This window comes from Brassica napus, unplaced genomic scaffold, assembly GCF_020379485.1.
Source record: "Brassica napus cultivar Da-Ae unplaced genomic scaffold, Da-Ae ScsIHWf_121;HRSCAF=216, whole genome shotgun sequence".
In the NCBI taxonomy this organism is placed as follows: Eukaryota; Viridiplantae; Streptophyta; class Magnoliopsida; order Brassicales; family Brassicaceae; genus Brassica; species Brassica napus.
The window spans coordinates 20,041-32,896 of NW_026014641.1; the positions used below are offsets into that span (position 1 = coordinate 20,041).

General features: G+C 29.7%; 1 pseudogene; it reads left to right on the top strand.

The window, feature by feature from the left end:
* The first annotated feature begins 5,597 nt into the window (after window positions 1–5,597).
* Window positions 5,598–7,983, top strand: LOC125596509 (annotated as a pseudogene).
* Window positions 7,984–12,856: the final 4,873 nt, after the last annotated feature.

A 12,856-nucleotide genomic window follows, 5' to 3' on the forward strand; every position in this document is an offset into this window, starting at 1 on the left:
CCAAGAAAACAAAACATATTTACAAAATATGTATCAAATTCCATTTTGATTAATAAATTAATTTTTTCATAAGATGTGAATTTTTTAGAAAAATTGATAAAATGTTTTAGTATTTTATTAATACGAAAAACATAAAAAAAATATGAAAGACAAAATTTTAATGATGTTTAGTAGGCTAATTATTTATTTTTGTCTTACGATGCTTGATGCAAATAAATGATATTTTTTTCTAAGCCTCTGAGCTATATATCTGCGTTTAATTTTATTAATTGAATAAATCAAACTGGAATAAAAGAATTAGTTGATCAGTTCTGCCTAAAATGGGATTGAAAACATAATTAATTTCTAAAACTAAGCTTTACAGTTTTATCTAATTTAGTTTTATTTCTCAATTATTTATGTATTATACTATTAATACGCTATTTGAAAATAAGTTCTTTGGAAAACTTTTGATTTATTTTGATAAAAATAAACATCACATAAAATTATTGTTTAAATAAATAGAGAGCTAAAATATGTCTTCTTTTTATTATATATATAAATATATAATAAAAGAGAATATTTTTAAAATAACCAAATATAAGATGTCAAAACATTAAATTTGGAGCATTTAGTGATTATAAAAATTATTAAAAATCGAGATATGTAAAAATCAAAGGTATAATAATTTACTTATCAAGCATATAAAAAATGGATTATGTGCATATTTTTCAAAAAAACATAATATTTGATGTTTTAATAGTATTTTTATATGGTTTCATCCAAATTTGTGTGCTAATTTCGGCTTTTCTATCTTAAGTTCTCAAAATATTTAAAATTATTTAATTAAATAATTTTAATAATCTATTAAACAAAATTCATAGACGATATATTATCCTATTTTATAATTGAATTATTAAAATTAAAATTAATTTAATTCAATAAGATTAATTAATTAAGATGATTCTAGGTAATATAATTGTATTTACTTATAATTATTTATAAAAATGAAAGTACATGAAATGAATATATAGAATATGATGATTTTATGTAATATAATTTTATTTACTTATAATATTTATTTCTTTCTAGTTATTATAAAATTTAGAAACTAAAATTACAGAGAAAAGATCTCTACAACAAAATGATCCATGCTAATATTAATTTTTTTTTATATATATCTAAATTTAATAATAAGTTCATATAAAATAAATAAATCCCAATACAGTATATTCAATGCATAAAAATGAATTTTGATAAGTATAAATATGATAATACTATAAAATTTAGTTTCATTTTATCATAAATTCATTATCATCGTTTAAGGGTTAATAAAAAGGACACTGCAGCTTACATTTTAGAACTTGAAGACAGAATATTTTAGAACATAAGCACATCGTCTTCTTAATGTGTTTATTTCTTTTTTATAATATCTTCTTGACAATTAAAAGCATTTTGTTAAATAGAATAAAAAATAAAAAATATTTTATTCCTAATCAGTGAGATGGGATTAGTTCCTAAAGATAATTGACAATAAGAACGCTTAGATGGCTATATGTGCATATTATTCTCACATCCTAATCAAGATGTACTTGTTCCTTACATATTAGAAACGTGGCATATCTCTATTCGGAAAGATATTGAGGAAATTTGGCCAATGATCTTTCCAAATAGAACTGTGATACATCTCTAATATAATATGAAAATGCAAAAATAATTTGTACCAATCCAAAAATATGTATGGATTAGGAAAACAAAATATTTGTATTATGAAGAAAACAAGTTAATTTCAAGTAAGAAATTAAAGAAATTAGAAAAGCTAAAAAAATTGTCCTCATAATTAACCCATATAAGTTGATTAGATTTTGTGGTTCAAGAAAACTAATTTTTTTTTTAAAAAGTCTTACCAAAATCTATATTTAGAATTTATTCATATAAAATAATATATTTTCACACATTAACTATATGTAAAACAGTTTTTATAATCTTGTCGACCAATGAGGCTTTGACAAAATAGATCACTAAAATATGAATAACAAATAGAGGAACATGTATCCAATATGGGACCTAATCATCTACAGTACGCCTGTAACAAAAAAAAGAAAGAATCATACTACATTAAGCGTATTATGCAAAAACAAAGGTATGTAATATACTCCATTAAAAGTATTATGCACCTAAGATGGACCTAGAATTCAAAGTGTGCTGCTACTCATAAAAAGTACTGGTTCTCTCTATTCCTAATAAAACAATTTTTTATAATTAAAAAATAAAATCCAAGAGAAAATAAAAAATATTAACAGAATCTAACAAAAAAATTTGAATTGGCTTTCAACAAAATACAAAATTGATAGGAAATTATCGGTGTTCCCGAGAAAGATATCTCTAAATGCTCATATTATTTCAAAGGCTCGGATTGGTGACGGCGGAATTAGTAATAAAAGCGGTACAGAATTAAAGTACGGAACGGCACAATTGCGGTTCGTACGGAATTGAAATGGCGGTATGGTACAACTGCGGTTTTCAGTAAAAAGCGGTGCTGAATATTGTTTGATTGGTGACGATATATATTTGCGGTATTGGATAATTTTTTTAAAGTAAAATAATAATGATATAAAATATAGAATATATTAAAATAATATATGAAATAGCTATAATTTACATTTTATGTAATGACTAATATTTATATAGCTTAAAGTTACCGATCACTTGTCATAAATATTATTAATATTAATAAATATGACTAACACATTTGATTGTGTTAAAAAAAAAAAACTAACACATTTGATTTCATCACCTGCGTAAGTACTTCAGTTTACAATAATTATTTAACATCATTACGAACCAATTTTACTAACGCTAATTATGTCAATATTATATCACATTATTTAATGTATATTATATAATTTCTATAAACTACAAATCATACCTTAAAAATACGTATGTTGCTTGATAAGTACGAGAGAAAACAAATTTCTCTTTGGTTCAGAATTCACATACAACAAAATGAAGAGTGATACACTTATACAGATTATTCCACGTATCACTAACATATATACTATAAATAAAAATATTAACTAAAACAAAAAAAGTCAGAAAAAAAAGTCACTACTGTGTAAAGGCGTTTTTTGCCGGACCACATGGTTTTAGGTGTGTGACTAAACTCAAGTATTTAGATGCTTTGGAAACTGTGTGCGGATTTAACTTTTTTAGTAAATAAAAAACGCTTTTATGCACCAGATTCTTGATTGGTGAATGCACTGTGGTTTTCTAAATTCCGCTTTGAATTCCGCGATACAGAAGTCACCAATCACAACCAAAGAATCTATAAGAATGTTGATCCAGAAAAAGACTGAAATATGAGTTTGAATTCAAAGGTATTCGATGTGACACGAAGTGTGTTCGATGTGGGGCAGAAGAAGTTGGATTCTCTCAAAGATTCCATTCTAACCCATCGTTTTTTTCCAATGCAAATCCATTTTCGCTAATATAAATTATTTATTTTGTATGATTCCACCGTAACAGATAATCACCAATTTGTTTGGATATTATGATATACAAGAAAACTCTACTTTTTTTTCTATTTTGAATATTTTTATTTATAAAATAAAAATATCTGATTTTATCGTATACTCATTAATTAAATTTAGCAATTAGGTTTTCATATTTTTTATTATATTATTTGGTGTATATTTTATGTTTCATAGAATTCAAATATGGTTTTATATATAATTTTACTAAATATTATCAAAATATATTAAAATTTAAAGAAAAATATAGATAATTTCATTGTGATTATAAAACCAACAATATTATGTTTAATTTGCATTTATATAAGGGAAAATTTGGATAAATGCACTTCAATAAGAATATAATTTGAAAAATGCACCCTTGTTTAAGCTTTTTGAAAAATACACTTATTTATATATAAATTTACCAAATTGCCCAATCTTAATATTTCTCAATTCCTATTAAACAATTTTCAAAAAATTATAAAAAAAAATCGTTAGAGAATATCTTTTAATATACTACACAATATCTTTTTCATATCTTTTTAATATATCTTAAATTTATTATTATTATTTTGAAAAAAAATAAAAGAATGCAAGATGCGTCTCGTCTTCTCGTCTCCTTTTCCTTTCCTCTCCATTTCTGATCTTTTTTCCTTTCTTTAGTTTTACAGATTTTTTTTCTCATCTCAAGTGGTTTGTTGATTCATGATCAGATTTCAGTGTCTAGGTCTGCTTCTCTTTTATTCTTCCACTATGTTTGTTTGTGAAACTAAGAATGTGAAACCATGAATAAGAAAAAAACATGTCTGCTTTTTTCGTTTTCATTTAGATTCAGCGCTGGCTAGAGCTTTCTTGCAGTACACGATGCAGTTGATCAAAAACTTGATGAACTATACAAGAAGCGTATCCATCTATATAAATATATATATATATATATAAACATCTACTATGTATGTTCGCTATTTCTACCTTTTTTTTGGTAAAACCAATAGTTTTAGTCATCATCATCCCTTTGTTCATCCTTCGAAACTTTTGGTTTAGCTTCGGGGTTCTTGTCTTCATTCCTGAGAAAATGATTGATGTGGATGGAAACTATGAGATTCTCTCCCTCTCTTGAACCCATCTACAATATTATCATCGTCAATCATCTCTAATATTCATCCTCTGCTTTCTCTGTCCATAAGAGTTTTCCCCCAAACAGATAACTTGATAAGCAAGTAACTAGGGTAGTGATGATTACATGCAAATTTACTTGGATCTGAGTTCATGTTTTTCATGTCACATTAAAAAGAAGAATAACAAGCCAAAGCGATGAATGATAATTAGTGTTCATATTCAAAGTAAAACAAAATAAACACATATGTGAATATCATATTAGAAGAATTAACTTGGTCTCTGCTTCAAGAAATAATGAAATTTGTATAGAATGAGACTTGACTTGTGTTTATATAAAGTTAACAAAATAAATTAAAATCTATATAAACTTCATGATAATTATCTTAAAAATATATTTATCTTAAACACATATTTATCCTAAACATAAATAATTATAATTTCAAATTTATATATTAATTATTGAAATATCAAAATGGGGTAAAAAGGTAAATTCACATTAATGAAAGTGTAGTTTTCAAAAAAAAATAGAGACAATGTATTTTTCAAATTTCAAATCTTAAATAGGGTATTTTGCAAATTATCCCTTTATATAAAACATTATATATATAGATTATTAACTTATGATTTTTATGGGATCATATATTTACATAGGACTTTGTAAAAAAATATTATCTTATTATTTTATCGATTTGTATGATATTCTGAACTGACCTATCTCGGGACCAAAAAAATTATTAATTTATAGTGTTTATTAATTTAACGAGTATTAATTTATAGAATTTTTACTGTATTTGAAATAGTCACAACAATATAGTTTTCAGCAATCATAGTACTGTCCAAAGGATACTTTTAAATTGGAAGAAACAGAACCAACTCTATGAAGTTAGGCACAAGAGGCATTGTCACAACATATTGTTCAACCAATGGACTTGTTTCATATTATATCATGCTTCTTATGAATTCTGTGACTTGTGTGTATTCCGTGCGGAGATGCTTGTGAACTTGGACATGCCATGGTTTATCCTTGGTCACTCTGAAAGGAGGGCACTCCTCAATGAATCAAACGAGGTTGGTGACCTTTCATTCATGTCTCTACCATTTGGATTTGAGAGCTATGATTTTGATAATTGACCTCAATCCTACAAATGTAGTTCTTCGGAGACAAGGTTGCCTATGCACTTGCTCAGGGTTTGAAAGTGATTGCTTGTGTTGGTGAGACTCTTGAGCAGCGAGAGGCTGGGTCGACCATGGATGTTGTGGCTGCCCAGACTAAAGCTATTGCTGGTATGTATATTGTCAAACACTTTTATCTCTTTTTGCTGTTTTAGTTTGTTCTCTTTGACACTGTGAGCCTGTTATCATGATATTAGTTCTCGTTTCTACTCGCTCTACGTGCATAGCTACTTTAGTAAGGCAATACATGGTGACTTTAACTTATGGGCAATTGTCAATAATAGCACCTTTTGAAGTTTATATCTCAAAAATAGCACTAGAAGGAGAAAGTCACAAAAATGACATTCATTAAAGGGTAAAATATCTCTAATACCCTTGGTTTAAAATTAAATAAACAAACAAAAATAAATAAAAATAAATAAAATAAAAATAAAATAAAAATAAAAAAAATGAAAAAAAAAAAAAAAAATTTATAGTTTCAGATTATATGCTTTCAGATTCGAAATTTTTATAATTTTTTTTTGAAATTTTTTTTTTCGAATTTTTATTTTATTTTTTTTTCAAATTTTCTTTTTATAATTTAAAAATACTTTTGAAACTGATTTTAAAATTTTTATTTTTTTATTTTAGTATTTATTTTTCATAAAATTTTAAACCCTAATTCCAAAACCCCATCTCTTAACTCTAAACCCTAAGGTTTGGATTAATTAACCCAAAGGGTATAAGTGTATATTTACCTCTTTAATGAAACCTATTTTTGTGACTTTGAGCCTTGAGTGCTACTTTGGGAACAAAAACTTGGTTTGGTGCTATCCTAGTCTTTTTCTGTTAACTTATCCATACATTGCATTTACTATACTTTGTTAATATTTATTTCCAAATAAATATTTTACTGCCCATTTTCTTACAAAGACCTTCTCTTTGTTGGTAATGGCAGATCGGTGTCGAACTGGTCAAATGTTGTCATAGACTATGGACCAGTGCTGACCATTTGAACCGGAAGCTACCCCAGCTCAAGCTCACGAAGTAAGTTATTATCTATGTGTGTGAGCAGTGAAGCGTTATTGCTTATTGATATGAAAACCAATACTCTCTCTCTCTCTCTCTCTCTCTCTCTCTCTCTCTCTCTCTCTCTCTCTCTCTCTCTCTCTCTCTCTCTCTCTCTCTCTCTCTCTCTCTCTCTCTCTCTCTCTCTCTCTCTCTCTCTCTCTCTCTCTCTCTCTCTCTCTCTCTCTCTCTATGTACATGATGAGCTAAGGAAATGGCTTGCAAAGAACGTGGGTGAGGATGTCGCTGCTACAACCCACATCATTTATGGAGGTAAATAGTACTTTTATTTGATCTAAATGGCATCATAAAGTTTTTTTGATACTTAGCTTGATTATGCAAATAAATTATCAGGATCCGTGAATAGTGGTAATTGTCAGGAGCTAGATGGTCAGACCGATGTGGATGGTTTCTTGGTCGGTGGTCCTTCTCTAAAGGTACATATATTATGTTCTGATCTCTTAGTTTGTTTCAATCAATACCATTACCTAATGTGTCTTCTTTCACTGTTGCTTTTGCATCCTGAGTTTATCGACATCATTTAAGCTGCGGAGGTGAAGAAAAGCGCTTTCACTAAGCAATCTCAAATCCTTTTGTGTATTCAATCTAAACTCTGATAAAAAATGAATAAGTTGATACAAGCATTATATTACTCTTTGCTTCGGTTGTATGTTGTCTTGAGAACGCAACAAATATCATTGTCTTCGCCAATTTATTTAGCTGTCAAATTACAGTCTCTCCTTTTTAATCTTCCTTAGTGGAGTTGTGTGTTCGATCTTCCTAACGGTCCTAGTTTTGTGTTTTCATGATTTTTGTAAGGTCATGCTATCTTATTAAATGAAAAGAAAAAATAATAACCCAACGTAGACAGTTTTTTTTGGGCATTAATTAAGCCCAAGCCCAGTATAATGTATTAAAACTCAAATCACAAATGTGATGTGTTTTTTCTATTCTAATTTTTTTTTTCATTGATACATGATCAATGCATGTTTGTACTGCTTTCAGTGCGGCGGTAACACAATCACGGTACAAAAAGGTGTTATAACTACTTTTTACTCTGTCGCTGCTTACATGTATCTAGAGACCTGATATAATTAGGCCTAGATATAATGATATGTCATTTGTTCCACTCACACTGCAAAAAGTAAAGTACTGAATGAATGATGAAACTCCCGGTGTCAATGAGTGGGTATTAAGTTTTATTTTTTATCTATCGCTTTATGCATTTTAGTTATCAAATTTCTAATTTTTGATAGAATATTGGGCAATTGTCAATAATAGCACCTTTTGAGTTTTTGTCTCAAAAATGTTACTAGAAAAAGAAAGTTACAAAAATGACATTCATTAAAGGGTAAAATATCTCTAATACTCTTGATTTAAAATTAAATAAACAAAAATAAATAAAAACAAATAAAATTAAAATAAAAAAAAAAGAAATTTTTTTTATAGTTTCAGATTCGAAATTTTTTATAATTTTTTTTGAAATATTTTTTTTTGATTTTTTCACATTTTCTTTTATAATTCAAAAATACTTTTGAAACTGTTTTTTAAATTTTTATTTTAATTTTTTAGTATTTATTTTTTTTTATTTTATAAAATTTTAAACCCTAATTCCAAAACTCCATCCCTTAACTCTAAACCCTAAAGTTTGAATTAATTAATCCAAAGGGTATAAGTGTATATTTACCTCTTTAATGAAACTTATTTTTGTGACTTTGAGCCTTGAGTGCTAGTTTATGAACAAAAACTTGGTTTGGTGCTATCCTAATCTTTTTCTCTAGAATATTTCTGAATTTCAAATTTATCAATAAAAACGTTTGAGATTAAGGAAACAAAACGACAAGCTCCCAACGAGATCAAGACTAGCAGAATGGGGCTTACCAGTCTCACCCACATGCCCGTTCTGTTCCCGTTTGGACGAAACCAGAGATCATCTACTGCTCTCTTGCGAGTACAGTCAAGAGATTTGGAGGGAGGTACTTCTCAGATGCAGGCCGCCACACACAATGTTCACCAACTGGGCAGAGCTCTTGTCTTGGATCAGAGATACATCATCGAATAAGCTACCTACTCTAAGGAAGATAGTGGTTCATATATTATACCATCAATGGAAGCAGAGAAACAACCTGATTCACAATCAGACATCACTCACGGCTGCAACTGTGTTCTATGGAATTGACAAAGAGATAAGGAACATCATCTCAACAAGAAGACTCAGAAAGCATTTGGGTCCTTTATTGTTATGTGGCTGAGATAATTGTTTTTTGTAGGTTGAATTTTTAGTGATCCGTCTTGCTTTTTTATTTTATTTTGTTAAGATGGTTCAGACTTAAGATTTTTTTTTATAAAATCTTCTATTCATTATATGATATTTACAGTTTAACAGAAAAAAAATGCAAAAAAAAAGAGGAAAAGGCGATTATAATGAGGATATGTACTAATAAAGTATACCGGTTATTTGATAAAAAAAAGTGTCAACATCAGCACATAAATTCAAGCCAATAAAATTATTAGAACATGCCATCTCATCTCAGGTAACAAACATGAATTACATTTGCATGCCAAATCTATCCCTCTTCCCAAAAACCACTAACGCTAACTTTCGTTTGGGATTCAAGGAGTTTTGATCTCGGGCTTTAAATAACTTTACAATGCCTTTGTACTAAAGTTCAATTTCTCTTTCATCCTCCCATCTCACCCTGATCTTCAATTGGATTAATCTAAGGCGACCTTTTGCATCCTTAAATCTCTTGCAATATAATATCACGAATATGTGGATCATGACTCAGCAGGCATGATTCTGACAATTCCTGGTGTAGATCCAAGCTCCACAATGTTAAGCCTTGATGAATCTGAGTCGTCGGATGTTAAACTCAGAAGGTGCGAGCAGCCGTCAGTACTTATCGAGAAGCTAACGAGAGTTGTTGCAGACAGCTAAAGAATGAAGGAGATGTGTTGGAGTTTTTCAGTGGAACAGAGAAAGAGATTGTTAAGATGATAAAGACAGTTATGATGATGAACGTACAAGGCAACCCACCTAGCCAATTTCTAGGTGATATTTCTCCTTTTCTTTGTTGCATTTTAATTTCTTACTCCGACTGCAACCGCTTCTCAACTTATGAATTGTGGTTTAAGCTAGAGAAGCAACACAAGCTCATACACGGCATATTTTCACGTTTGAATCTTTCAAGATTCCAGTCTAAAATCACCTCAGCATCTTGATCCCTACTCTAGATTTTATAATCTAAAATACTTCAATTGTGTTATTATATGGATTGTTACAGCCCTGTGATTCTTTTTTTTTTCACATTTACGTTTTGTTTACAGTATTGTACAGTTTATCTGAAAACACTGGAAATTGATTCATTTAATTGTCTGGCATGAGACACATTAAGAAAGTCACAGAGTCATCGGGGCTTGGAATTCACAGCTAGCAAGTAGCAAGGAAAAGTAAAGGAAACGTTTTGTACTGAGACTTTTACTCATACCAAATATTTTATACTGTTTATCTTATTTATTTGCAAGGGCTAGTTCAGACTATAAGACAAGGGCATGTTTAACTGTTCGTCAAACTTGAGAGGTGGTTGGATAATATGGTTTTTAATCCTTGCTAGCGGTGGTATGTTGAATTGGAGATGATGTTTTCAAGCGACTTGCAGCCTAAAAGGGATCTATTTAGTAAGATGAATATCCTAATTTTTATATAAGTGCAACATGTTTGTGCTTAATATTCCCCAACTGTTCTGACCTCTCCTCCCCGTTTTGTAGTAGGTGCATTAATGTTTTAGATTTATTGGGCACATGAAGCTCATCGATGAGCATCATCTCCAGAAACGTCCAGTCCTTGACATGATCACGGGGAAGGAGATACACGTACAATTAAAGAGTAAGCAAATTGTATTCCATATTACTACCCAACTTCGTAATGCTTCCATATTAATTTACTCACTCACCATTGAATGACCAAATGCAAGGGCTCAATAGTATATCATGTTTATCCCGGCTGTCTGTAATTGCTTTTAGTTGCTAGCCACTTATTACAACTTCACTGCTTCTGTCATTTTCTTGTCCTAACCTTTGGATTGTCCTTATTGTCCCAATGTCCAAACTCACAGGGAAGTCTGGTTCAGCTCAATGTATTCCTCCAGATTCCAGAGTATTCATTGACGACAAGGTCAGCCGACCCATATCTCTTGTTATCTCTCTACTTTGGGCTTTTTTTTTTGGGTTTTGGGTTTTTGTTGTTGTTGAGAGATATATGGCGGCTGACTTGTCATCAATTGCTACTGGAATCTGGGAAATACATTGAAGAGCTGACCATTCCTCCAATTGGTGAGTTGACATTCGTCAACAATATAGGACATTTCACATTTCCTGAATAGTATACTTACCGAATTGTTTTTTTTTGTAATTTTTGGCTTTACAACTGCACAAGCTTTTACAGACAGCCGGGACAGATAAAATGAGATATATTGAGCCCTTGCAATTTGGTCATTACAAGGGTCTGAGTCTTCTTGTTGAGATGATGTTCCTTATCTCTTTGTCAATTCCATAGAACACAGTTGCAGCCGTGAGTGATGTCTGATTGTGAATCAGGTTGTTTCTCTGCTTCCATTGATGGTATAATATATGAACCACTATCTTCCTTAGAGTAGGTAGCTTATTCGATGATGTATCTCTGATCCAAGACAAGAGCTCTGCCCAGTTGGTGAACATTGTGTGTGGCGGCCTGCATCTGAGAAGTACCTCCCTCCAAATCTCTTGACTGTACTCGCAAGAGAGCAGTAGATGATCTCTGGTTTCGTCCAAACGGGAACAGAACGGGCATGTGGGTGAGACTGGTAAGCCCCATTCTGCTAGTCTTGATCTCGTTGGGAGCTTGTCGTTTTGTTTCCTTAATCTCAAACGTTTTTATTGATAAATTTGAAATTCAGAAATATTCTAGAGAAAAAGATTAGGATAGCACCAAACCAAGTTTTTGTTCATAAACTAGCACTCAAGGCTCAAAGTCACAAAAATAAGTTTCATTAAAGAGGTAAATATACACTTATACCCTTTGGATTAATTAATTCAAACTTTAGGGTTTAGAGTTAAGGGATGGAGTTTTGGAATTAGGGTTTAAAATTTTATAAAATAAAAAAAAAATAATACTAAAAAATTTAAAATAAAATTTAAAAACAGTTTCAAAAGTATTTTTGAATTATAAAAGAAAATGTGAAAAAATCAAAAAAAATATTTCAAAAAAATTATAAAAATTTCGAATCTGAAACTATAAAAAAATTTCTTTTTTTTTTATTTTAATTTTATTTGTTTTTATTTATTTTTGTTTATTTAATTTTAAATCAAGAGTATTAGAGATATTTTACCCTTTAATGAATGTCATTTTTGTAACTTTCTTTTTCTAGTAACATTTTTGAGACAAAAACTCAAAAGGTGCTATTATTGACAATTGCCCAATATTCTATCAAAAATTAGAAATTTGATAAACTAAAATGCATAAAGCGATAGATAAAATAAAACTTAATACCCACTCATTGACACCGGGAGTTTCATCATTCATTCAGTACTTTACTTTTTGCAGTGTGAGTGGAACAAATGACATATCATTATATCTAGGCCTAATTATATCAGGTCTCTAGATACATGTAAGCAGCGACAGAGTAAAAAGTAGTTATAACACCTTTTTGTACCGTGATTGTGTTACCGCCGCACTGAAAGCAGTACAAACATGCATTGATCATGTATCAATGAAAAAAAAATTAGAATAGAAAAAAACACATCACATTTGTGATTTGAGTTTTAATACATTATACTGGGCTTGGGCTTAATTAATGCCCAAAAAAACTGTCTACGTTGGGTTATTATTTTTTCTTTTCATTTAATAAGATAGCATGACCTTACAAAAATCATGAAAACACAAAACTAGGACCGTTAGGAAGATCGAACACACAACTCCACTAAGGAAGATTAAAAAGGAGACTGTAATTTGACAGCTAAATAAATTGGCGAAGACAATGATATTTGTTGCG